Source organism: Salvelinus alpinus, chromosome 13 (genome assembly GCF_045679555.1).
Source record: "Salvelinus alpinus chromosome 13, SLU_Salpinus.1, whole genome shotgun sequence".
Lineage (NCBI taxonomy): Eukaryota > Metazoa > Chordata > Actinopteri > Salmoniformes > Salmonidae > Salvelinus > Salvelinus alpinus.
Window position 1 is genome coordinate 31,904,181 of NC_092098.1, and position 26,448 is coordinate 31,930,628.

Consider the following 26,448-nt stretch of genomic DNA (forward strand, 5'->3'; position numbering starts at 1 on the left):
ACGCATCTTTGGGGCAAAGCTGCCACTAATTTAAAAATCTATGAGGAGCAGCGGACTCATGTTCATAAATGCACGAGAGGGAGGCCCAGAGACAGCCCTCCCCCTGGATCAATCACTGTCTCCCATCCACACCCAGGAGAGAATGAAAGGGAAAGGGGGAAAAGAGAGGGAGAGAGGGAGGAAGAGAGAGAGAGAGAGAGAGGGAGGGGAAGAGAAGAGGAGACAGATGAGGAAAAGGTAGTGAGAGGAAAATTCAAGCAACCATGTGAGCGGTGAAGAGAGCGATGGGGTAGAGGGAGAGAAAGGTAAAAAAACAACAACAAGATGAGACAAAAACGGGGCCTGTCCTTAAATCTTCTGACAGTGAGGCTGTAACGGTGCTTCTGTGCAAATAAATACTGACAAGACTCCCTTCTGGCTTTCTCTAGCCCTCTTTCTTTTGCTTTTTTTCTCCCCCACAACATCTTCTTCTCCCTCTTCTTTTATCAATGAAAAGGGGGCCATTGATTGGGGCCGATTTTCACTGGAATCCCTCCAGGACTTGAGGCACTTAAGGTGGCTTGACTGACAGGCCTTCCTCTCTCCCTCTCGCTCTAATGTAACAACGCAGGGTGCTCTGGAGACAGCACAGTGGTCAGAGCTTGCCCACTACCTCAGGGCTATCACACAAACAATTAATGTCCAGTTGAGAAATGAAAATGGTTTGAGTAGTTTTGGAGGCAAACAGGAACAGGGCAATTGAGGGAATGAGAGAGGTGGGAGATAGTGAGAAGGGAGAGTGACAGAATTTGAGAAAGAGAGAGGGGGGGAGAAAGGGGGAGAGGAAAACTGCAGGAATGTAAGATTTTAGCAGGCCTTTGACCTGGGTCTGGGATGAGGTGAAGTCTGGACATGGTGGAAGGAAACACTAATTTAACCCCACCAGATCTGGGTTTAACTACTATTCAAAATCATTTCAAATACTTTAGCTGTGCTCGATTGAGCTTACCTGTTGCAATGGAACCAATAAAAAGTCCCAAAAGTACAACCACCCAACCTAGCAGGTTTAAGCAAACGCTCAAAGTATTTGACATTTTTGGAATACTACTTAAACCCAGGTCTGAACCCACTTCTCCCATTTCAATGTACAACTACTAGTAATTGTATTCCCCCCACACAATAATAACACTAATATGGCCATAAAACCCAGACCTGTTAAATGCTGTTAAGTGAATGGCACACAGGAGGGCTGTGTAGGAGTGTATGCGCATACATGACCGTGTGCAGCATGTATGAGTGTGTGTAAGTGTGTGTGCATTAATCCTAATGGCACTGCTCTTGCAGACAGATTGCCCTTTCACCTCTGATATACCTTCACGCACAGACACACACACACACTCATGCGGTACAGTAACATGTATTCAGTTTTTTGCCTGCACCCTCCAGCACCACAATAGTATACATCCTGCAATATATACATTCACACAAATGGACATAATAGTGCAGCTGTCTTTCTGAGAAGAACCGTGTTTACCATGCTGTTGTGCAAACAAGATGTCAGCTGCAATCTTGGGGTCAGAGAAAATATGAGGGTTGTTGTCTCTTTGTTAAGAGCAAAAGAGAAGAGTACAATTAATCAATATGAACTACAGTATATGCTGCACTAGTCAAAGTAATAAAAAAGCTATTTCCTTCTCAAAACATACAAGCTTTCAGAGTCTGTATGTCATGTTTTGAGTGCTTTGCAATTCAATACAGTATTTGAACCCATGACAACTAAAGGAGCTTGGAAGGAGGAAGCTTGGGAGGAGGAAGAAGGACATAGGAGGACACAGAGACATTACAAAGAGAGATAGAGAAAGCGAAAGAGGGAGAGAGTGAGAGAAAGGGGTACACACAGAGGTGAACAGACAGTGTCTTTCTCCTGGGCCTCCTGTGTGTTGGGAAAGTGCTGTAGCACTGATTAGCGTTAACTGGAATTAAGTGCTCCAAAGTGATGCGGCCGGTCCAGTCTTGGGGGGGCGGCAAGGTGAAGGGCTGACAGATGAAGGGAGGTGCAGTGATAAAAAAGGAAGGTGGAAGCAGAGGAGAAAAGTAGCTGACCCAGGTGGTCTATTACAGTGTAAAATTGAGTCGGTCGAAAGTGACACTTGAAAAGAGGTGGTGGTGGAGGAGGAAGAGAGGAACGGGGGGGGGGGGGGTGGCTGGCTTAGTCTCACTCCTGCTCTGGTGTTTTGGAAATCTTTCCAACAGCCAGGCCACAGTACATCGGGGAAGGGGCTCTGCTCTCGTCTGGATGCTGGGCGGGCGGCGGTGGTTACTTAATGGCCCTGGAGTGGCGGCAGCAGTTATTTAAGCGAAGCCGGACGGGGCCCTTAATGGATAGGCAAACTCCCAGAGAGCCAGTGACACGTCTACGAGAGGTACAAACAGAGGAGAGAAAAGCTACATGTGTACATGCTGGTAGTGGTGGTGGGGCATGGGGCTAGACGCTGTCTGTCTGCCATGGCCTTTCTTCTGTTGGAGGAGAGGAAGTGAAGTAGAAAGTGCTCTTGTGTTTAATCCCGATGCATTCTATGAACTCAACCAACACCACCTTCAGAGATAACATTTTTCTTATTAGTTGCAATTTATTAGCAATTTTACTACGGTGTGTCTAGCTGGCTGTTAGAACATGACAACGCATGAGTCATACAGTAGGTGTGAGCGAGGACTGAAGTCAATTAGCTTCTTTCTCCTCATTCAGCTCCGCAAGGATGATGGCAGCAGCTCTCTCTCCCGCTGCTCTGTCTTCCAACTCAACCGTCTGTCTGCTAGCTGGGTTCTCTTCACCGGTTGCTTTTCAAATGAGCCACTGTATTATTCACAGTTAAATTATGGGAATCGTATGTGAATAGATTTTTCAATACAGCCACAAAGCCCTGCTGGGGGGGTCGGCTAGTGGTTTATTTTGTGTGGATGAAAATATACAGGGTTTGTGTAGGGACTGAAAAATGTATCGTACGATGGTGTGTGTGTATATATAACAGTGACTAACTGTGTGTATGAGTGGATGACTGGGTGTGTGTGTGTGCGTGTGTCTGGGGGGAGAGGGAGAGAGAGAGGGATAGAGATAGCAAGAGCATGAGAGCACACACACAAGGTTGCATTTATGTCAACCTTTCTGTTTCATTTAACCCAAACAAAGAGGGAGATATGAGCCTAATATGATGAGGGTCTTTCGCTGACGCGTTTCACTGCATATTAAATGAGGCTGCACAAACCTGGGTGCACACTTATCTAGTCAAAAACCATCGGTGTGACCATTATATTACACCAAGTTTGAATAATCACAATAACACCACAGCTGCCATCACCATTACCACTTCTAATGGCCTGGAGCTATGGGGATTGTCAGACGTTATTTCATCACTCAGGTTGCTTCCCCTGGTGCCTAGTGCGTGAGGCGGTACTAAAATGTAACCAGCCGAGTGTATGTATGACGTGCTGTGGACTTAAGGTCCTCTGCTGATTGTCAAGTGTCCCTGCTTTCAGATGAAATCAATAAAAAACTCACAGAAAGTCTTGGCTTCGACCGTCTGCTTTCACCACTTTCCTTTGTGTGAACGGACATGAGCACTAGGCATTTCTAGCCTATGTATCTACAATGGTGAGGCAGTCCTCATGTTTCCTGTTGGTGCCACACCTAAATGGATGAGAACTGCTGTCCTGTCCATGGGCGTGTTAGGGTACTTAACACCACAGGGTTAATGAAGCAGAGAGCTCTAGGAACCTGAATATAGGCATTAAATCACCATTAGATCGGGGTTAAGGATCCACATCCCTGTCTTTTACGCCCTGGTCTCACTCATCAACATGTTCCAGCATTTAGAAGGCTCCTGCATGGAGAACAACAAAATGTCTGCCTCTTGACTAATACTTTGCTGTTGGTGAAACAATATAGTTATAAAAATTAAGACGCACAACAACAGCAATGGGTGTGGCTGGTAAAAAATGTCACATGAATCATTCCCTTTGATGAATAAGGAATTAATGGGTAAATAAGTACATGAAGTGGGTAGTGTGGTACGGGCAGGCTGGAAGAGAAGAGTGTGTGTTGTGAGAGAGGTTGGGTCTGACAGCATGGGGGGAGGGTGAGAGGTCAGAGTGGCAGCTGTGGAGGGAAAGGTGGGGGTGGGGTAACGCGAGGGGGCAAGGGTGTGTGCACCCAGAGAGGAGGCGTAAAGGGGGCTCTTGACAGCCCCCGCTGGGCAGGGGGGACAATGGGTGCCGGCAGGGACTTGCTGAGGGGAACAATGCTGCCAGAGGACTGCCAAGACCCAGACCCCACCAGACCCTGGGCTGCAGTGTGGAGGGAAAGTATTCATACACATTGACTTATTCTACATTGTGTTAAAGCCTGAATTCTAAATTGATTTCTACATACAATACTCAATAATGACAAAGTGAAAACACGCTTTTCGACATTTTAGCAAATGTATTGAAAATGAAATACAGAAATATCTCATTTACATAAGTATTCACACCGAGAGTCAATACTTTGTAGAAGCACCTTTCGTGGTGATTACAGTATTGAGTCGTCTTGGGTATGTCTGTATCAGCTTTTCACATCTGGATTTGGGGATTTTCTCCCATTCTTCCTGGCAGATTAAGTTAGATGGGGAGTGGCGGTGTACAGCAATTTTCAAGTCTTTACGCAGATTTTCAATGGGATTCAAGTCTGGGCTTTGGCTGGGCCACTCAAGGACTTTCACATTATTGTTCTGAAGCGATTCCAGCATTGCTTTGGCTGTATGCTTGGGGTCATTGTCCTGTTGGAACGTAAATCTTTGCCCCAGTCTAAGGTCATTTCCACTCAAATGTTCCTGTATTTGGCTCCATTCATTGTTCCATCTATCCTTACCAGTCTCCAGTTCCTGCCTCTGAAAAGCATCCCCATAGCATGATGCTGACACCATCAGGCTTCACGGTAGGGATGGTGTTAGATGGGTGACGAGCTGTGCCTGGTTTTCTCCAGACATAGCGCTTTGCATTCAGGCCAAAGTGTTTTTGGTTAATCAGACCACAGAATCATTTGCCTTTTGATCTCAGAGTCTTTCACGTGCATTTTTGTAAACTCCAGGTGTGCCATCATGTGCCTTTTTCTTAGGAGTGGCTTCCGTGGCCACTCTCCCATGAAGCCCAGATTGGTGAAGTGCTGTGGAGACTGTTGTCCTTCTGGTAGGTTCTCCCATCTCAGTTAAGGAACTCCGTAGTTCTGTCAAAGTGGTCATTGGGTTCTTGGTCATCTTCCTGACCAAGGTCTTCTTGACCGGTTGGTCAGTTTGGTTGGACGGCCATCTCTAGGCAGTCTGGGTAGTTCTATATTTGTTCCATTTCCCAATGATAGAAACCAGTGTGCTCTTAGAAATGTTCAACATTCTAGAAATTATTTTATACCCTTCCCTATATGCTGCACAATCTCGGAGATCTACAGACAGTTCCTTGGACTTAATGGTATGGTTTCTGCTCTGACATGCACTGTAAACTTACATAGACAGGTGTGTTTCTTCCTAAATCATGTCCAAACAATTGAATTGGCCACCGGTAGGGCTGTGGTGGTCACAAAATTTAGTCAGCCAGTGATTGTCAAGCAAATAACTGTCGGTCTCACGGTAATTGACCATTAATTAACAAACACATTTAGCATCTCCTGGCTTCCAAAGAAGTATAATAAATCCATGAAATATAGCCTACACCTTCAATAAATAAATCCATTATATATTAAAAACAGGTCTAAAGAAGCATGATATGTAGAAAATGTAGTCTATTTCAGAAGAAAATAATAGCATCCTCTGAGTTGTCCTTATGTTTGGTCCTGATGTGGCTTTGGCATATGGCTGTGGGCTACACTAGTTCATTTAGCAGACAAGATTTACTTATAATTCCGTGGCATTATTTTATATTATGAAGAAAACAATTGAACAAACTGAATAAAATATAAATATTTTCTCCAAACGATTTGAGGGAGTGTGAACATGCGGCTATTCTGTGTTGAGAGGTTAACTCAGAAATAGGTATTCCTATATGCTTAATTTAGAGTTTTTAATGTAACTTTAGTTCTACAAACGTTGGGCTATATGTTTAGATTTTTAATACATTGTAAGGCTGCATGATGAGATTCTAATTCTGATTTGAAAAAAGTTGCTTGAAAGGTTCTGCTTTGAGCTCTGCTTTGTTTTTTGTGCAGGCTGTACAACTCCAATAGTTTCTCATTCACAATTTCACTAGCACTTGATAATGCCTCAAATCCCCTTTGTGGCCGTAATGCACCCCAAAAATCCATGCCTTTTGCGGCCCGAAGTGCTGCGTTGTGCCCTTCTCCCTGAGTGTGCTGCACAATCGGAAGCATCGCTCATTCACATGGCTCTCCATAACGTGATCGGGTTCTCACAGGCTACAAGTGAAGACAGACACATCGGCGACGCATCTTCGCGTGTCCTTATCCAATTCTAAGGTGCATATTGAAGATATTGGAAGAACTGTCCACATTTACTTTTCGTCAGCCAACAAGATGCGTAAGCTTAGCAAACAGCAAAAGCACTAGCCTATGTCAATCTACTATCCTCCATAGTACAAAAGTCAACCTATTCTATTCTGTGCGAGAAAAAAATTGTCTGGGACAGTTGTGGGATGCGATAGACCACAAATTAATACAACCACTAGCATCAAAGCATATTTTTTATGCAATGTGGCTGACGTAACAGATCAGAAGGTTTCGCTTAAAATGTTGCTAAAGTATAAGGCTATTTCTTCACATTATAAGCGCAGCAATGTGCACATGGTTGTAGGCTATAAGTGCGAATGTTCCATTAGCGGAACACACCATTATCAAAAGTGACCGCAAATGCAATTACACATGAAATGATTTTATTATAAAGGTGCATTTTTATGGTGAAAATGATCTTCCCCAAACTTGAAACTCACACGCTGCTTATGTATGCCAGTTAGGCTCTACACCCCTTGTAAAGCGGATTAATGTGCTTAATTTTAAGAAGTTATTTGGCCACTTTAGTTGTGATACAAACCTTCTTAAAAACATTTAGGCCTATAGGCTACATGAGGTGTGCGACTATGATTCGAAAAAGTCGTAAAAAAAGGCATTGTTTCTTATGCTGGGCATCATTCACAAGTGATAATATATAATTCACAAGTGATAGGCTAATATTGTCACCCATCAGAATTTTCTTGATTTAATCTTGTCTTTACATATACTAAATAATATATATGTATGACATTTGTTTTGATTTAGAATCATTATCATGCACCTGTATTGAAACGGGGCAGTGGGAAAAAATACATATGCACTTAAATAACGAATGGAGGACGCTTTTCCCGATGGTTTATTTTCATGCCAGCCAGGTACAATCTTCGTCAAAATCATTCGCAAGGAGATTCCTGCAAAAATATTATTTATACTCCTGTTGTAAATATAAGCAATGTGCTTAATATTAGGAAAGTTAATAAATAAATATAGTAGGCCTAGCCTATAGAAAGCTGATGGGATCCTCGTCTTTTTATTAGCGGCCATCACTCTGTTTTCTCACATAATTGCATAGCCTATAGAAATGTTGCACAACATGAGCTCATGGGCTCTCATGAAGTGTTTGATTCGATTTTCAAATACATTTGCATTGTGGTCAGAGCAGAGTGATTAGAGGGACAATAGAGTGCCGAGTGCCAAGAAGTTAGCAAGTTTTGTAGGCTACTAATGACCAGCAGTCATTAGCTTGGAGAAGCTTGGAGAAGCCTAATTACCGTGTCTAAACGGTCATGTGATATTTGACTGCCTTCATGACTCTTGACCGCCGGTGTGGCGGTAATACAGTCCCTGCAACAGCCCTTGCCACAGGTGGTCTCCAATCAAGTTGTAGAAACATCTCAAGGATGATCAAAGGAAATAGGATGCACCGGAGCGTAATAGCAAAGTGTATGAATACTTAGGTAAATTAAATATTTCTGTATTTAATTTTCAATACATTTGCAAACATCTCTAAAAACATGTTTTCACTTTGTCATTAAAGAGTAGTGTGTAGATGGGTGAGAAAAAAATATCAATTGAATCCATTTTGAATTCAAGCTGTAACACAACAAAATGTAGAATAAGTCAAGGGGTATGAATACTTTCTGAATGCAATGTATATACCAATATATTTCCCCTCCTATTCAACACATTGAAGAGTTTAAAAATCAAGAGTAGAATCTCCACAGCAGTTTAAAGTGTTTCATCTGGGATGTACCCTCCATCTCACCTCAGTCACCTACACAGATCATATTCATATTTGAACTGTGGGGCTGTGCGGACTCAGTAGGTGAGGTGGGTCGAGAGGAACCAGTGACCAGATGGATGCTGTGAGGTAAACTGTGTCTACTGTCTAGCTCCCAGCAGCCTCTCTGTCTGAGGCCAAACAAGGCGGAATGGCGGCACTGGAAACATGCAGCAACACAACACGTCATAGAGAGGTTGGTGACACACAGAGGTTCTGAACAATGGAGGAACATGGTGAGCTAATTGATGCAAATTGCTAATAACTATTTTAATACGCGCACACACACACATATGGAGGAAAAGGGCAGAGCGATCTAATCCCTGAGAGTGGCCTGGCATATCAGTGGCACCAGGCCTGGACGACAGGTCTGGACCGGAATACAGAGAAGATAGAGGGAGAGAGAGAGAGGAGAATAGATAGAGAGGAAGGGAGAAACAGAAACACAGAGAGAGAGAGAGAGAGAGACAGAGAAAGAGAAAGAAAAAGAGCCGCACAGGCTAATTCATTCAAAACGCCTCACTGGCTTTGACAAGAAACGCAAAGAAAAGAGCCTCAGTGAATTGTTTATTGATCGAACGGGAGAGAGGGTGAGGATGAGAGAGCGAGAGAGAGAGAGAGAGATAATTAGATCTACATGCAATGAATAAATATCCATTGCCGGAATATAATGATCTGTGAAAAACAGACATCCAATCAAATGATAGGCTTGCTGTATTTACAACAATGCGATATGGTTTCTCTAAAACGCAATCGAACACGATGTTAATCAAATAATACATATGAGACCTTAAAGCAGGGGTCCCCAATTACATAAAGCCCCAAATTGGAGGTGTCATAATACCCATAAAACCTAGTGGTCAAACAGTTCCAATTGTTTTTCCACCATTCATTTTTCCCATAGGGATTTTTAGAAACACTTAAAATAAGGTTTATTTCATGTAGGCTTACCCTGGTCGTGATGTTTTGATAGCCATTCGGCTCTATTTACTCTCAGTTTCGAAAAGGCTAATTAGCATCAAAGTACACATCATGCAAGACTATAAATCCCTGCAAGTTCCTGCACATCATCTCTAGCTGACACCTATGCTAACAGGTATTGTATCAATTTAAAACTTGCACAGGACAGTTCACAGAATTGTCAATTAAAGGAATTTTGCCAATTTATTAATGACAAAATGTAGCTAACATTAGATAGTTAATCCAGAGATTCTTACCTTTGCCTCGATTCGGCAGTCTCGTCCAGATAATCATGGCATTTGTAGTTCTTTATGATAGCCACATTAGCAGATAATTAGCGTTACATTTATTTTGTGGGGGGGGGGGGTTATCATCACGCCAGGGTAAACCTACATGAAACACAGCCTTTATGTGTTTCTAAAATCCCCTATGGGAAAATTGAATGGTGGAAAAACTATTGGAACCATTTCCTTGTTTGACCGCTAGGTTTTATGGGTATTATGACTCATACTGTGGTACTCTATTCAGCTGCGTGCCGAATACAGTACCACATTTTTCTTGAGGGGATGGTCCGGGGGCCGGAACATAATTGAACAAACAATCATTTCAAACCTTGATTACATTGGGATACAATCACATATGCCTCTATTTATGCGTGGGAATACTTGGGAACAGATTTCTTAAATTAAAATCATTGAGCTGATTTCCTGGGGATTTTACAGTAATGTCCCCCCCCAAAAAAATATATTTTTTAATGAGATATATATACAGTGGGGAGAACAAGTATTTGATACACTGCCGATTTTGCAGGTTTTCCTACTTACAAAGCATGTAGAGGTCTGTAATTTTTATCATAGGTACACTTCAACTGTGAGAGACGGAATCTAAAACAAAAATCCAGAAAATCACATTGAATGATTTTTAAGTAATTAATTTGCATTTTATTGCATGACATAAGTATTTGATACATCAGAAAAGCAGAACTTAATATTTGGTACAGAAACCTTTTATTTGCAATTACAGAGATCATACGTTTCCTGTAGTTCTTGACCAGGTTTGCACACACTGCAGCAGGGATTTTGGCCCACTCCTCCATACAGACCTTCTCCAGATCCTTCTTGTTTCGGGGCTGTCGCTGGGCAATACGGACTTTCAGCTCCCTCCAAAGATTTTCTATTGGGTTCAGGTCTGGAGACTGGCTAGGCCACTCCAGGACCTTGAGATGCTTCTTACGGAGCCACTCCTTAGTTGCCCTGGCTGTGTGTTTCGGGTCGTTGTCATGCTGGAAGGCCCAGCCACGACCCATCTTCAATGCTCTTACTGAGGGAAGGAGGTTGTTGGCCAAGATCTCGCGATACATGGCCCCATCCATCCTCCCCTCAATACGGTGTAGTCGTCCTGTCCCCTTTGCAGAAAAGCATCCCCAAAGAATGATGTTTCCACCTCCATGCTTCACGGTTGGGATGGTGTTCTTGGGGTTGTACTCATCCTTCTTCTTCCTCCAAACACGGCGAGTGGAGTTTAGACCAAAAAGCTCTATTTTTGTCTCATCAGACCACATGACCTTCTCCCATTCCTCCTCTGGATCATCCAGATGGTCATTGGCAAACTTCAGACGGGCCTGGACATGCGCTGGCTTGAGCAGGGGGACCTTGCGTGCGCTGCAGGATTTTAAGCCATGACGGCGTAGTGTGTTACTAATGGTTTTCTTTGAGACTGTGGACCCAGCTCTCTTCAGGTCATTGACCAGGTCCTGCCGTGTAGTTCTGGGCTGATCCCTCACCTTCCTCATGATCATTGATGCCCCACGAGGTGAGATCTTGCATGGAGCCCCAGACCGAGGGTGATTGACCGTCATCTTGAACTTCTTCCATTTTCTAATAATTGCGCCAACAGTTGTTGCCTTCTCACCAAGCTGCTTGCCTATTGTCCTGTAGCCCATCCCAGCCTTTTGCAGGTCTACAATTTTATCCCTGATGTCCTTACACAGCTCTCTGGTCTTGGCCATTGTGGAGAGGTTGGAGTCTGTTTGATTGAGTGTGTGGACAGGTGTCTTTTATACAGGTAACGAGTTCAAACAGGTGCAGTTACTACAGGTAATGAGTGGAGAACAGGAGGGCTTCTTAAAGAAAAACTAACAGGTCTGTGAGAGCTGGAATTCTTACTGGTTGGTAGGTGATCGAATACTTATGTCATGCGATAAAATGCTAATTAATTACTTAAAAATCATACAATGTGATTTTCTGGATTTTTGTTTTAGATTCCGTCTCTCACAGTTGAAGTGTACCTATGATAAAAATTACAGACCTCTACATGCTTTGTAAGTAGGAAAACCTGCAAAATCGGCAGTGTATCAAATACTTGTTCTCCCCACTGTACATATATAATACATTGGGGATCCCTGCCTTAAAAGCAGTGGTGGAAAAAGTACTAAAATGTCATACTTGAGTAAAAGTAAAGATACATTTAATAGAAAATAACTAGAGTAAAAGTGAACGTCACCCAGTAAAATACTACTTGAGTAAAAGTCTAAAAGTATTTGGTTTGAAATATACTGAAGTATCAAAAGTAAAAGTATTAATAATTTCCTTATACAGTATTATGCAAACCAGACGGCACAATTTTTATATATTTATGGATAGCCAGAGGCACACCAACACTCAGACATTAATTTACAAATGAAGCACTTGTGTTTATGTAGTCCGCCAGATCAGAGGCAGTAGAGATGTTCTCTTGATAAGTGTGTGAGAATTGGTCCATTTTCCTGTCAAAATGTAACGAGTACTTTTGGGTATCAGGGAAAATGTATGGAGTAAAAAGTACATTATTTTCTTTAGGAATGTAGTGAAGTAAAAGTAAATGTTGTCAAAAATATAAATAGTAAAGTACAGATACCGCAAAAAATGACTTAAGTAGTACTTTAAAGCATTTTTACTTAAGTACTTTACACCACTGCTTAAAAGGAACCCGGCACCAAATAAAACCTTAATTCTCTCGAGCTCAAAAAGACTAGACAGTGTAACCAACACACCCAGAGAAACTACCATGTCTGCATACAAAGCACAATTCTCAATGTGCCGTGTGGTGCCATCCATGCCAATAACAGTGAGTGATAATTCACACGTCGGTGTGTCATGAAGCGGGAAACGTGAGATGAACCGTTCACCAGTTAGATTAATGTCACCAGATGCCAGACTAGATGCCATATTAATTACCCAGAAATAATGTCAGGGAACCATATGGTAGCTCAACTGTCCATTTAGTTGACAGGGGAAACATCTCTATCCCGGGAAGGTTCATCACTCGTATGGTCTTCCTCGTGAGATAAACATATCAAAACCTTATCTAGTGTAAGGTACAGGTGTATCATATATTAATCATTCAAGAACTTTCTCCAATATTCAGACTTTGACTGCTTTTGTTTGATGTTGACAGACAGGGTTTTGTCTGGCATCTATTTATATTACATAATGGTCTGTTCTGGGCCATACCACCTTCCCTATATGCAGGGGGTGTCAACTGTCTAGTTTAGATTGCGGGCCTCTTGATACATCTGCCCCGTGCTGACTGACAGAGCTCTTAAAGACCATAAATGCTGACGATAGAGCTCTTAAAGATCATAAACAGCATATGTCGAGAATTTGACATCAGCAGGCCGTGTATCAGAGAAAGAGTTGGATTGGGGGGGACATGCGCCTTTAAGAGAATATAATTTACAGTGCACAGCCGGCCCTTGCCTTGGTCCTGCGGATCGTTTACAAAGCAGAGGACCGTGCCCCCCCCTCCCTCTCCCAATCCCACAAATCCGATTTAAATCAGACAACTTGCGCAGTGTGGCTTGAAGTAAGAAAAAGGATAATTAGTAAACAGAGAGCTACTCGGCGGCTTCATTGGCATTCGCGCCGGGTTACTGTGTCGCATTTAAAATGCAGTCTGATGAAGTCTACAAAATCAAACCATTTGTTACTCCTATTGAGGAGGCTTCGGGCCACTGGCAATTAAATTGGAATTAGTGCGGGGGAATGAGATACGGCAGATTCATACCAAGGAGGGGAAAACTGTCTGGAAGATGTCTGGAACGCATTGAAGTTTACAGTGGCCAAGGTTCAGATTGTAAATCATTTGGTTTATTTTTTCTATTTCCGCCTCTGTCACCATACCCCACGTCATCACTTTTCTTGTTTGCTTTGTTGTCCTTCTGTTTAGGTTCTGAGAGAAATTCACCCATGTCTATCGTAGTCTTGTTCTCTATATACAAATAAACAAGCCCATGATGTATTATTCCTAAGAAATAGACATGTAGGGTACTAAATCCTATGTAGGGTTGACAGCAATACAGACATTACGTCACACAGGGACGGAACTAGATCAACAGGCTGCCACTCAGATGTGGGTTGACCAGTTTATCATACTCACTGATATTCGTATAAGTGTGTGTATGTACTTCCATAGGAATGGGAGCGCATGTGTTTGTATGTTTTTCCTTTGCATGTGACCAAACAGCTTGTGTTTACTGTGCATTTGTGTCCATCTGTGTGTGCATCTGTGCGTCCGCTTTGAATGGAAAAGAGGAAGTGAGAGAGAGATGCCATTTGCTTTGCCACAGCTGATTGGGCACAGTGGAGATGGGATGGGGCTAACTATGGGAGACTTGTAGCCTGTGAGAACCCGATCACGTTATGGAGAGCCATGTGAATGAGCGATGCTTCCGATTGTGCAGCACACTCAGGGAGAAGGGCACAACGCAGCACTTCGGGCCGCAAAAGGCATGGCCAGCGAGGGAGTCCGGGGAGGGACAATCATTTGTGCCAGGTGTGATATCCCTCCTAAATATCTCAGACTAATGTTCCTATTGACCCAGTAAGGCCAGCAGGTTAGTCTCTTTTTATTGGTATGTAGCTGTTATGAAAGTTGTATTGTCAATTTGTTTTGTATTTAAACGCCACTTTAAACGTGTACATGACACTGCCACAACATTTCCCCATGGGGACAATAAAGTCAGTAAAGGAAAGGGGGACGGGGATGGACGGAGGTGAGAGAAATGTGAGATAAATGGAGTACAAATGAGAGGGAACAGCTCATGCAGTACAGCTGTCTTCCACAGAGCTCGCCTGGCCTGGCCGTGGCAACTGGGCCAATGGTTGCCAAGGGTGTCGATGCTCACAGTCCCCTCATTGGACACAAGCAATGGGCATTTACAATATAGGGCGTTGTTCAGGTGGGCGGCCAGTAGGGGTCACTGTGGCTGATTGGTCAAAACTTGTGGTTGTAAAAACTTTTATATATAAAAAAACTGAATAAAAACCTTTATTTAACTAGGCAAATCAGTTAAGAACAAATTCTTATTTACAATGATGGCCTACCGGTGAACAGTGGGAACTGCCTTGTTCAGGGAAAGAACGACTGATTTTTACCTTGTCAGCTTGGGGATTCAACCCAACAACCTTTCGGTTAGTGGCCCAACGCTCTAACCACTAGGCTACCTGCCGCCCCAAAAGTGTCTGGTCTATCATTAAGGGGGACAGCTAATTCATTTTGTGGCAATAAAATGTATACTTTTTGGGGGACAATTGCACTTATATTTTAAGTAACTACACTACTTTGTAGTAGCTTATATAATTTAGGTTACATACATTAATGTCATATAGCATTGTCAAATGTAATTCAGAACTATGAGGAGATTATGCATTCAGTTAAAAAATACTTCGTATTTCTAGTCATGTTGTTTGGTATTGGGAACACCCTACTGTATTACTCCTCATTCACATAATCCCACTCCACTGGCCAAATAGTGTGTTTGACAACATTATCGTTTGTGTGTTTGTGTTTTCCCCTCAGGATCAAATGCAAAAGTGCTATTCAATTAAGTCCATTACTGTGAAAAACATTGGAAAGATTAAAATAAATGACACTGCTCACTTGGATGACAAACTGCCACAGTGAAAATAGATTTGCACAGACAAGTCATTTGTAGGTCCTGTGTTTTAAAATACTCAATTGTCTGTCCCATATTTGTATGCGGCTTTATAAACTCTATTATTTTTTACATTGTTTGCAAACTGATATGTGACACGTATTTATGCCAAATAATCATCTTATTTTTTTTCATAGCTAAACAGGTGGGGCTCAAAACAGGTGGGTCGCCACTGAGTTCTACTACTACTCCAACCAACTATTTACTCCACTTTCAGCCCCTGTAGTGAATTTGTACATAGGCCAGTAGCTTCACAACCAATCAGTGGTTCACCCTTCTCCACTATCCCATCACCGCACAGTAAGAGATTTAGCTGTAATCCATACAAATGGGTTGGGGGACTAAAATCCCCCCCCTCCCCCCTCCCCTCTGTTGGTCTCTGTTGGGCATTACTGTGGCTGGCTGTGCTGTAGTCATTAACACGCTTAAAGTGCAGAAAAAAACATTCCTATTGCTTCTTTTCCCTATTCCATTGCCTTTTTCCCTTGGTCTGACTGGTTGATAATCTGGCTGGGAGCGGAACAGAGCAACCCCCCTCCCTGCATTGGAATTCACTCTGCATCTTGCCATGATTTATTCCCAGTGGCCATCTGGACAGTGGACAGATAATGTGTCCAGGGCTCTGAATGAGTCATAGGTCATAGGCTCTTAGGCTTGACCTCTTACGTCCCTGATCTTTACACTTTTGGTCTTTTGCTGTGGCCAAATGACCGGAGCTAGGCCCCCCTTACTTTATCCCTCCCTCCCTCCCCTCTCTTCCCCTCTCTCTCTGTGCCGACATGGTCTTTCCCAGTGGACAAAAGGCTTTCAGCGCCTTTCTACTGTCACCCCTCTCCCTCCCCCAAAGTCCCCCCCCCCCCCCAGTCCTCCCCCTTCAACCTCTAGTCCCATCTGACAGGAACGGAGTTTGTTTTGTTTTCTGAGACACGGGGGAAACTAACGAAAAGAGGACTAAAGCTGCACGGCTAAAAAACAGGGGTTTCGGATGGGAGGGGGTTAGGGTGGTGTTGAGTTGGTGTGAGAGGGGGTTAGGGTGGTGTTGAGTTGGTGTGGGGAGGGGGGGGGGGGTTAGGGTGGTGTTGAGTTGGTGTGGGAGGGAGGGAGATTGCTGCAAATAAAAAAAACGTAAAGTTAATCAAATCTGAATGCGATGGCAGAAGCATGGCCAAATTACTTCTAAATATAAAGGTTTTAGGTATAATGGGTCTTGCATGCTTCTCCCCAGCTTAATGTAGGCCTTTGTGGGGCTGTTCAAGGAAATGGGGGGCAGAGCAGACGTCTGAGGGTGTTACAGTACAAGTATCCCTTTTTTTGGGTTAAGGGCGATGTACATTTCCAACCTCGCGGCCCAGGGAATGAATGCCGTTTCGAGATCAACTGTTGAGTCCAAGTGAAGGCTGCGCCTACATAACTGCAACATTTCTAAATAGAAAAATGAACAGTAATCAACGTGTCTTCCAGAAATTGTGAGCCCTTGACATTATAGTGCTACACTGCTCTGTTTTTCCGGTGTAAACAACTGAATAAAATGTGAAATACGAGGATCCATTTTGTTTCGTTTTCTAGCTGCCTCAAGACTGCAGTTAAAGCAGACCGACAGACAGAAATGCACTGGTCCGAGCCACTGCCCTGTCTCTCTTAATGGTTGACAGAAGGTTGACCGTCTCAATTAGGTTGGGGGCCATTTTGCTAATGATCTCTGAAACATGTTAATTTGGAGAGCGGTCCGGCCCTGACCTTGAAGCCAAACAGCACAACGCTCAAAAAGTATTTTTAGACCAGCTGAGTGTCACTCAAGCTGCAGAATCGGGGAAGAGGGCCCTGGGGGGGGGGGGGGGGTAGTTGAGGGGGCCTGGGGGGTAGTTGGGGAAGCCTGGGAGGGGGGGTGTAGTTGGAGGGGGGAGCGCTTTTGAAGAGCTAATACAGCAGTCCACCTAAATCTGTCCAACCTTTTAATTCGATTAGAAAGGAAATTGATTTGGGTTGGCTCTTGGCGGCCACAGAAGACCAGTTGCTCGCTCTCTCACACACACAAAGCCACACGTGTGTGTGCGAAGCCTACACACATGCACTCATACGTTGAAATAGTTGATGGAAAACAAAATAATTGAAGTGGGTTTGCCAGGATGTTGTGAATGTATTCATTCTTCTCAGAACTACATTTGGCGTTATTGGACAAAGCTGGAGAAGAGGCAGTCGAGGCGGAGCGCAAGGCTTTCAAAGATGATGTGTGTACATTATATAGAGATCAATATGCTTTGAGGGACTCAAAAGAAGCAGCACACACAGACAGTCAGTTTATGATTGACTCATTTAATGTGTGTGTAATCTAATGAATGTATTTCTTCATATTAGAGGAGACACTCATCGTCGTCTATCCCTGGGAGATAACACCTGTCAGTCTGACAACACGCGGGGAATTCATCTAAAACAGAAGTCACTATCAACCATCTCATCTACAGCCATCTATCTCAAGTCAGCACAGGCTTACAGCATGAGTGACGACGGTCTGGCAAAATTTTGTCTCGTAGTGACTGACGAGATCTTTGTATAACTGGAACTAAGAACAAGTCTGACTATACGTGGCCTTCTACTGTAGGTTTTAACGTGTAATCACATAGCCTTGTCGTTGCTATGTGTTAATCACGTAACTGAAGCACAATAATATAACACAGCCTCCGTAAGCTAGGTCGCTTTGACCTTCAGGTTCTGTTGGTTTGTTCTATTACACGCTCACTCCAAAAACACGAGTCATGACACTCAATTTTGGGCAAAACAAATATTGGAGAGGACACTAACAAGATTTAATAAGCCTGCCGATGTTGGTATAATGTTAAATATGGCTATGGAAAAGGAATATCAATTTGATTTAATTTCATATCAACTTGATGACTGATTAGAAGTAAGAATCTCAGTTATTGAGAGTTCAGCATCAGATTGTTTTTGAGGAAAGTTTTTCTTTGTCTATTAAAAAAGGACGATAAGTTGTTATTGTTGCATTCAGCTGTGATTTAGAATTAATTCAAGGAGAACCTTCACACCTTGAATGGCAAGTAATGGTAATTATGTTGGAGACAAACCAACAAATGTCCAGAGGCATTAGTCTCACTGTGTGCGTGCGCTAGACGGACATCCATGCCTCCTGCCTATCAAGACAATGTGAACAGGCAGGATCCCAGCCCGTCTAGTCTACCAACTTACCCATCGTACCAAGAAGTTTCTCAGTGAGCTGCCTAATAGACAGGAATTATCATGCACAGTGTGAACTGACAAACATCGGCTTGTTGGAAGTGCACTTTAAAATCAATATTGCCAGCCAGATCCTATCAGAAATGGTATTATGGCCGATTAAGATCTTCTCTTCGCTGTGAAGTTACAAGGCAGCCGACTTCACATTCAAAAGGTAGTTCAATTAGTCATTTGCGGCGCAGAGCGTCTGGCAGCCCAGAGTAAAGAGGCATGTTTCAAAGGGATATCAAAGTGAATCGAGAGACTCGGTGAGGCAAAGAGACCCTGTCAAGAACATAGTCACAATTTCGTATCAAAATGAGCAACAAGTATGGTAATCTAGAACTGATAACACCATCGTAGGCCTGAGGTTTAGAGGGTCGGTTTCTGAGTAACCTTGTATGTAATCCTCATGCATTGCCTATACCCTTAGACAGATGACATATATAAAGGACCATGGGCTTCTAATAATGCCTACTGCAAGTCTGAATGCAGACTAATAGTGCACACGATAAAACGCACAATAAATGAATTCCAAATACTGTGTCCGCCGATGATTCATAGAAATGTGCTACGGGATGGAAAATCAGATTTTTTTTTGGGTCCTGCAGGACTATTATGAGGGGGAGATTAGTGGGAGATAATCATCTAACAGTAACGATAGCCGCAATTTATTTATTTTTTACAATAAAGTAATTTGTGAATATTTTTTTTTTTTTTTAAATCACAGAAAAACTTGCTAAAAGGAAAGAGAAAACCATATGGCCATTATACAGTGCATAACTGGCTGTGTGTGTAGTTCACCTAACTGCCTCTGAACACCAGGGGGAGCTCTTCTGACAACCACCCCACAGTGTTCTCAGTGTCTCAACACTCGGCTCCACAAGTGAAGCTAGTGCAGTCAGGGGGAAGTCCTCAAATGACCTCACAAAGTGGGAACAGGCCCCAGAAATCCTCTTGTTTTGAATGTTTCAACTTTACTACAGCTGTAATGTGTACAATTAAGATACGGATCAGTGCCTTAAGATTATAGAAAATAGGTTTAGGGGGAGCTCAGGAGTTGGTTGTGTTACACAAAAAGTCACTCAGGGAACAGGAAAAGACCAGATTACCCCAGTCAATGAATGAGAGTTACTACTCTCCCGAAGCCTCAAAACACAAAGAGGAGGATTGGGGATAATTGAATCGGCCTTGTATTGGAAACATCGTTCAGACAGAGATATAGGTGACATAGCTCAAAGCCCAATCTCAGAGATGTTTACAGCAGTTATGACATAAATTCATTTAGGGTTTTCACAGTGACTCAACCCTGATTAGAAGCACCTGCTGCTCATTGTTTGTGTTCCCTACAAATGCTGTTTTGAATTAAAAAGATTTGTACCTACACACTGAAGAAGGCTGCAAGCGCAAAACGTGTGTACGCTACCCCTGCAGTAAAAAAATGAAATCAAAAATGAAATAAGCTTTATGCATCTTTTGGAGCGTGGACCCATCACAAATTGTTATTTATCTGACTCAACCACCAAACCTGTCGCTCTGACGTTTGTCTCTCCATCCTCCGATACCTCTCAGTGAAATGCTACAGTATATAGCTATGTACAGTCACAGTCAGTCAGTGCTACTTTGAGAGTCCACTCAGACGACCACAGTGTGGGTCTCCCCTCTATCTCCTGCCTCCCCCTGCAGCTGGCAGTCTTCTCTCCCAGCGGCCAGTATATCAGCCTGACAGACCCCAGGAAATTACAGTGTGGAGAGGAGAGAGCCTGCTATCGCCTGGCCAGAGTAGCTGCTATAAATCGCCAGACTTTTCAGGGAGTATGCAAGCAGCCCCAAACCTTGTAGGTCTGCTTGGATATACTGTACATTCGGAAAGTATTCAGACCCCTTGACTTTTTCCACATTTTGTTACGTTACAGCCTTATTCAAAAATGTATTAAATTGGTTTTATTCCTCAATCTACACACAATACCCCATAATGACAAAGCAAAAACTGGTTTTTATATTTTTTTGCAAAAATATGTATTCAGACCCTTTACTCAATACTTTGTTGAAGCAGCTTTGGCAGCGATCACAGGCCTGAGTCTTCTTGGGTAGGACGCTACAAGCTTGGCACACCTGTATTTGGGGAGTTTCTCCCATTCTTCTCTATAGATCCTCTCAAGCTCTGTCAGGTTGGATGGGGAGCGTAGCCGCACAGCTTTTTTCAGGTCTCTGGCTGGACCACTCAAGGACATTCAGAGACTTGTCCCGAAGCCACTCCTGCGTTGTTTTGGGTGTGTGCTTAGGGTTGAACCTTCACCCCAGTCTGAGGTCCTGAGCGCTCTGGAGCAGGTTTTCATCAAGGATCTCTCTGTACTTTGCTCCGTTCATCTTTTCCTCGATCCTGACCAGTCTCCCAGTCCCTGCTGCTGAAAAACATCCCTACAGCATGATGCTGCCAACACCATGCTTCACATTAGGGATGGTGCCAGGCTTCCTCCAGACGTGACGCTTGGTATTCAGGCCAAAGAGAATCTTGGTTTCATCTGACCAGAAATCTTGTTTCTCATGGTCTGAGTCCTTCAGGTGTCTTTTGGCAAACTCCAAGCGGGCTGTCATGTGCCTTTTACTGAGGAGTGGCTTCCATCTGGCCACTCCACCATATACCACAAGTATGACAAAATACAACTTTTTACTGTTTTAATTATGTTGGCAACTAGTTTATCCTTTTCTCAATAGGGGGGTGCTATTTTCACTTTGTAAAAAATCGTTCACAAATTAAACTGCCTCGTACTCAATTATTGCTCGTACAATATGCATATTATTATTACTATTGGATAGAAAACACTCTCTAGTTTCTAAAACCGTTTGAATTATATCTGTGAGTAAAACAGAACTCATTTTGCAGCAAACTTCCTGTCAGGAAGTGAAAAATCTGAAATCGAGGCTCTGTTCCAGGGCCTTCCTATTAATTTGCCTGAAATCTATGGATCTACATGCACTGCATACGCCTTCCACTAGATGTCAATAGGCAGTGAGAGGTGGAATGGGGTGTCTAGCTTGATCTGAGGCCGAACAAGAGCTTTTGGAATGACGTGACCAGAATTTTCATTGTCTTGGAAGGCGCGAGAAGGGACCCCAGATTGCGTTCTGAAAAGCTTTCGGTATAGACGTTAGATATCTCCGGCTCTGATTTGATTTGATATATGTGTTAAAAACATCATAAAGTAGTTATTTTAAACCGAGTTATATCAGTTTATATCAGTTTATTGCGATTTTCGGCATTTTCTTTTCTTTGCGTTATGTGATGTTGGGCACGGTTGCGCCACATGGCTAGCTTTGGTTGCTAATTCGACAGGAGAAGAGGACATTCTACAACCAAACAACGATTATTCTGGACAAAGGACAACTTGTACAACATTCTGATGGAAGCTCATCAAAAGTAGGAACCATTTATGATGTTATTTCGTATTTCTGTTGAAAATGTTTAGTGATATTTTCCGCCCTGATTTTGGGCGCTGTCTCGCTATAACGTAAGCTGTATGTCGTACTAAAGTTATTTTAAAAAATCTAACACAGCGGTTGCATTAAGAACTAGTGTATCTTTCATTTGCTGTACAACATGTATTTTTTAGTAAAGTTTATGATGAGTTATTTGATTAGATTAGGTGACTGTCAGAAATATATCCGGATAATTTTGTACATTTTGACTACGTATTCACATTGTAAAACCACGATTTGTACCGCTAAATATGCACATTTTCGAACAAAACATATATGTATTGTGTAATATGATGTTATAGGACTGTCATCTGATGAAGTTTGTCAAGGTTAGTGAATAAATTTATATCTTTTGCTGGTTTTTTCGCTATCGCTACCTTTGCGGTGAATGAATGCGGTTGTGTGGTTGGCTATTGTAGTAAGCTAATATAATGCTATATTGTGTTTTCGCTGTAAAACACTTAAAAAATCTGAAATATTGGCTGGATTCACAAGATGTTTGTCTTTCATTTTCTGTACACCATGTATTTTTCATAAATGTTTTATGATGAGTATTTAAGTATTTCACGTTGCTCTCTGTAGTTATTCTAGCTGCTTTGGTGATATTTGTGATTGTAGCTGCAATGTAAAACTATGATTTATACCTGATATATGCAAATTCTTCGAACAAAACATAGTCTTATAACAGATTTATTGTATAGCATGTCATCTGATGAAGTTGTTTCTTGGTTAGTGACTAATTATATCTTTATTTGGTCGAATTTGTGATAGCTACCTATGCGGTAAAAAAATTGTGAAAATATGCGGTTGAGTCTTTTGCTATCGTGGTTAGCTAATAGAAATACATATTGTGTTTTCGCTGTAAAACATTTTAAAAATCGGAAATGATGGCTGGATTCACAAGATGTGTATCTTTCATTTGGTGTCTTGGACTTGTGATTTCATGATATTTATATGCTAGTATTTACTTGTGGCGCTATGCTAGGCTATGCTAGTCAGCTTTTTTACTGATGAGGATGCTCCCGGATCCGGGATTGTGACCAAGTAGAAGTTATAATACCAATAAGGCACCTCGGGGGTTTGTGGTACAGTATATGGCCAATATACCATAGCTAATGGCTGTATGCAGGCACGTCGTGCATAAGAACAGCCCTTAGCCGTGGTATATTGGCCATATACCACACCCCGAGGTGCCTTAATTGCTCAAATATAACACACTACCTTCCACATAAAGTAATATTGTTAAAGGTGCAATATGTAGAAATCTCTCCACCATTTCCTGATTGCTAAAATTCTAAGTTTGCCGAATATCAGTTCATGTAACAAATCAAGCAAATGTACAGAATTATTGTACTATCTAAACCGCTGTGAAATATCTTTCCAATAACCAAAAATATTGTATTTTCAGCTTGTTTGAGGCTGGTGTACAAAACCAAAAGTAAAAGATGCAACAAATAAACTTAAGGGAAGCATAGAAATGGCACACATAGAACAGATCTACCACTTCTTAGACTTGCTTTCAATGAGAATGACAGCTCCATAACTCACATTTCTAAGTGAATTTGGTCAGGTCGCCCAAAAAGTTACAATATATTACTTTTCAAGTAACTACTTCCAACACGGATTAAGTACACATGCATGTCAATTAACTGCAAAATATTCAGGATACAACAATCTTTGCAAGGATATACTCTTTAGTAACTGAACGCCTAATCGTTCACTAAAAAGGGAACCCAACCAATATTCCTTCAAAAAAATGTTGCCTCTGTGCAAATTTCAGGTCAACTTCCGGCACGGGTTTCCTGTGAACACTGAGGCTATACCCACTTTAATTTACTGTTTTAACAGTGGCCAAGTAGGCTACTGTGGCTATTTGATCATAATGTACGCCTACCATAAAAGACAATAGCGAAAATGTATCACATAACATTTTAACATGGAATTAGCTGTTCTGTTATTCAGCCTACAGTAGCAGCCAATGTATGGTGTTTAATGTAGGCCTACATTCAATGAGACTTTTGAAAAAAACATGCAGGGCTTGACATTAACCTTTTCATACGTGAGATCCAAATATCTAACAGTCGTCCCAGCGTGAGATGTTTTATGCACATAATGTCACTGTTCCAAAATGTGTTTGTTACGCAACAGGACAGTTAACACACGCTGCCCGCTAATTATCTATAGGCTGTTTCAACTTGGCAATTTAAAAAAAAAAATTAACAAGTTGTATTTTCTAACAGTTTGAATTTAGGTGTGTTCCGCCTCCTTATTAATTCACATAGAAGTAGCTAATTTCAGTGTTGCGGACTTTTTATGATTGAGGCTTTACTGAGCCGGACAAACTTCCCTCTTCGAGAGCCCTTACCCATTTTTTCCGCACATCAAGTATGCAGACATTTGCACAGTCTTGCATGAACTGCCACATTTTCTGGCTGGCGCTCACATTTCCTCCATTGTTGTTTTCCTTACAAATAATAACTTGGACATATGTGCGTTCCTATCAAAGTAAGTGCCTTATTTTCTGTATATTGTGTTGTCATTTCTACTGTAGCATGAAATATGTATGTATGTATGATACATAATGTAGCATAATGTATTTACAGTTTTATTCACTTTTTCAAGTACTGACAAATAATGCATTCCGATTATTGCATAGATTGTAATGGACACCTATGATGTGTGTAAAAAACTTTTTTGAAGGTTGTACTGATTATAATGAGCTAATCTATTTGCCAGCTATGTGTGGCACCATGTTTGTTGACATTACACACTGCATTCTGTGTGTCAAATAAACATCTGTCAGACCAAAGATGTTATAACGAGGTGAAGGAATGGTTCACTCATCTTTCAGGTAAACTTCCGGTAAACTTCCGGAAGAGAATGAAGGGAAGTGAATGATCGTAAACGACACACCTCCTTCAACATGCATACTGCAAACAGACCAAACTCATCTTGTCTCCTCTTCTTATCTTTGGTTGACGCGAAAAACAAACATGGCAGCACCCACAAACTACCCATTGTCAAATTACTTTCGATCTCTATAAAGTGCTTTACTCAATTATTTTGATCAATGTTGAGCTCATGCATGATGTGATGATTTATAAATAGTAATACTAATTGTTATTAGCTAATTCATATTGTGGTTTATGTCAGTTGAGAGTTATGACAGCTTGTGTTACATCAATATTTCCTCAGTTAGCGCTAGGACTAATGTAGCTTACATTTTCCAGTTTGGATAATTGTGTACGCTGTTGCTACTTCTGTGAATGTCTAAACATTGCATCCAAAAATAAACTGGTCACATTCAGGACATAACTTTGTAAGGACCATGTTTGTGCAAAATGTTTGAGAAAAAATTGTGTGGCTAGCTCAAATGCTGACTGTTGCATCAATTCGAAACTGGACGTTCTAAATAAGCATTCTAATCAAACTGGTTTGAGCGTACGCTGCAGGGACCACTGTAGAATAATGTGAAAAGATTAACCTGTTTACCCACTTGTCCTTCAGACAAGGAGTCGACTGAAAATGTTGTTGTGTTTGATGGAAGAAACCACTTTAGAAAATAAAATGCATTATTATTCCCATACCATTATCACAGAGAATCAGACAAATTATGCTACCCTCTGCCTATTGGCTACTTAGCTTATTCTGTCTCAAAATACAACACTGTCCCTTTAAGACATAAAAAAAAGCTCCTGACTTGTTTTTCCAAGATGGCTAGAAATATTCACGTTTTGTGCTCTTGTAGGAATCAATCGCTCCCCCATTTATGACTACAAATTAGCTATAACTGGGTTAATAACTCACTCACGTGCCTACACGCAACTCTAGCTTTGATCTCAAAACATGCACGTAATAATTGTGACCGTTCATACTGTAAAACAGTTCAGTTCAAAGTTAATGGCACAAATCCATATATGGCAATGGTCTATTTGCATATAGGCCTACTGCAGCTCTGATTGGTTAGGTCTAGTGTATGGGCCTGAGTCTTGCCTGTCAACGCAATATAATCCTACTCCGATGAGTTCTGCCTCCAACAAAATCTCTTGCGTAGTTCGTTTTGTCTTGGTATGTTGCATTGAAAGGGGATAATATTGCGTTGATTCGATCACAATTCCCACAGTAAAGGGAAACGTTGATAGTGTTAACAGGGAAAACTAGAAAGTTGAGTGAAGTTCAATCTCGTGCTTCTGAGGGCGCTGATATTTCTAATGCATATTTTTTTTTTTGGACTCCTACCCCCCTTTCACCTGTCCCCCGGGCCCTAGCCTGGGTTAAGGTATAATCCAGGTCCTGTGACCACAACGACTGGCCCCTGAGGACCATGGATTGGCAAATTTTATGAATAGTACTGTCATCTTGAGCCCCGACCAACAGCACATCAAAGGATTACACGGCCAGGCCTCTTCCCTCCGCTGTTAAGACAGCAAATTGCCAAACCAATTCCGCTTTCTTCTCTAAAGCATGAAATAAATTGGACTATTGGAAATTCACGAAGTTAGTTTGTAAATGTTGTGTCAA

General features: G+C 42.0%; 1 protein-coding gene across 2 annotated transcripts in view; it reads right to left on the reverse strand.

Moving 5' to 3' along the window:
- Positions 1 to 26,448, reverse strand: part of LOC139537567 (zinc finger and BTB domain-containing protein 16-A-like) — a 160,332-nt gene that overhangs the window by 20,197 nt on the left and 113,687 nt on the right. The gene's annotated exons all lie outside the window — the stretch shown is intronic.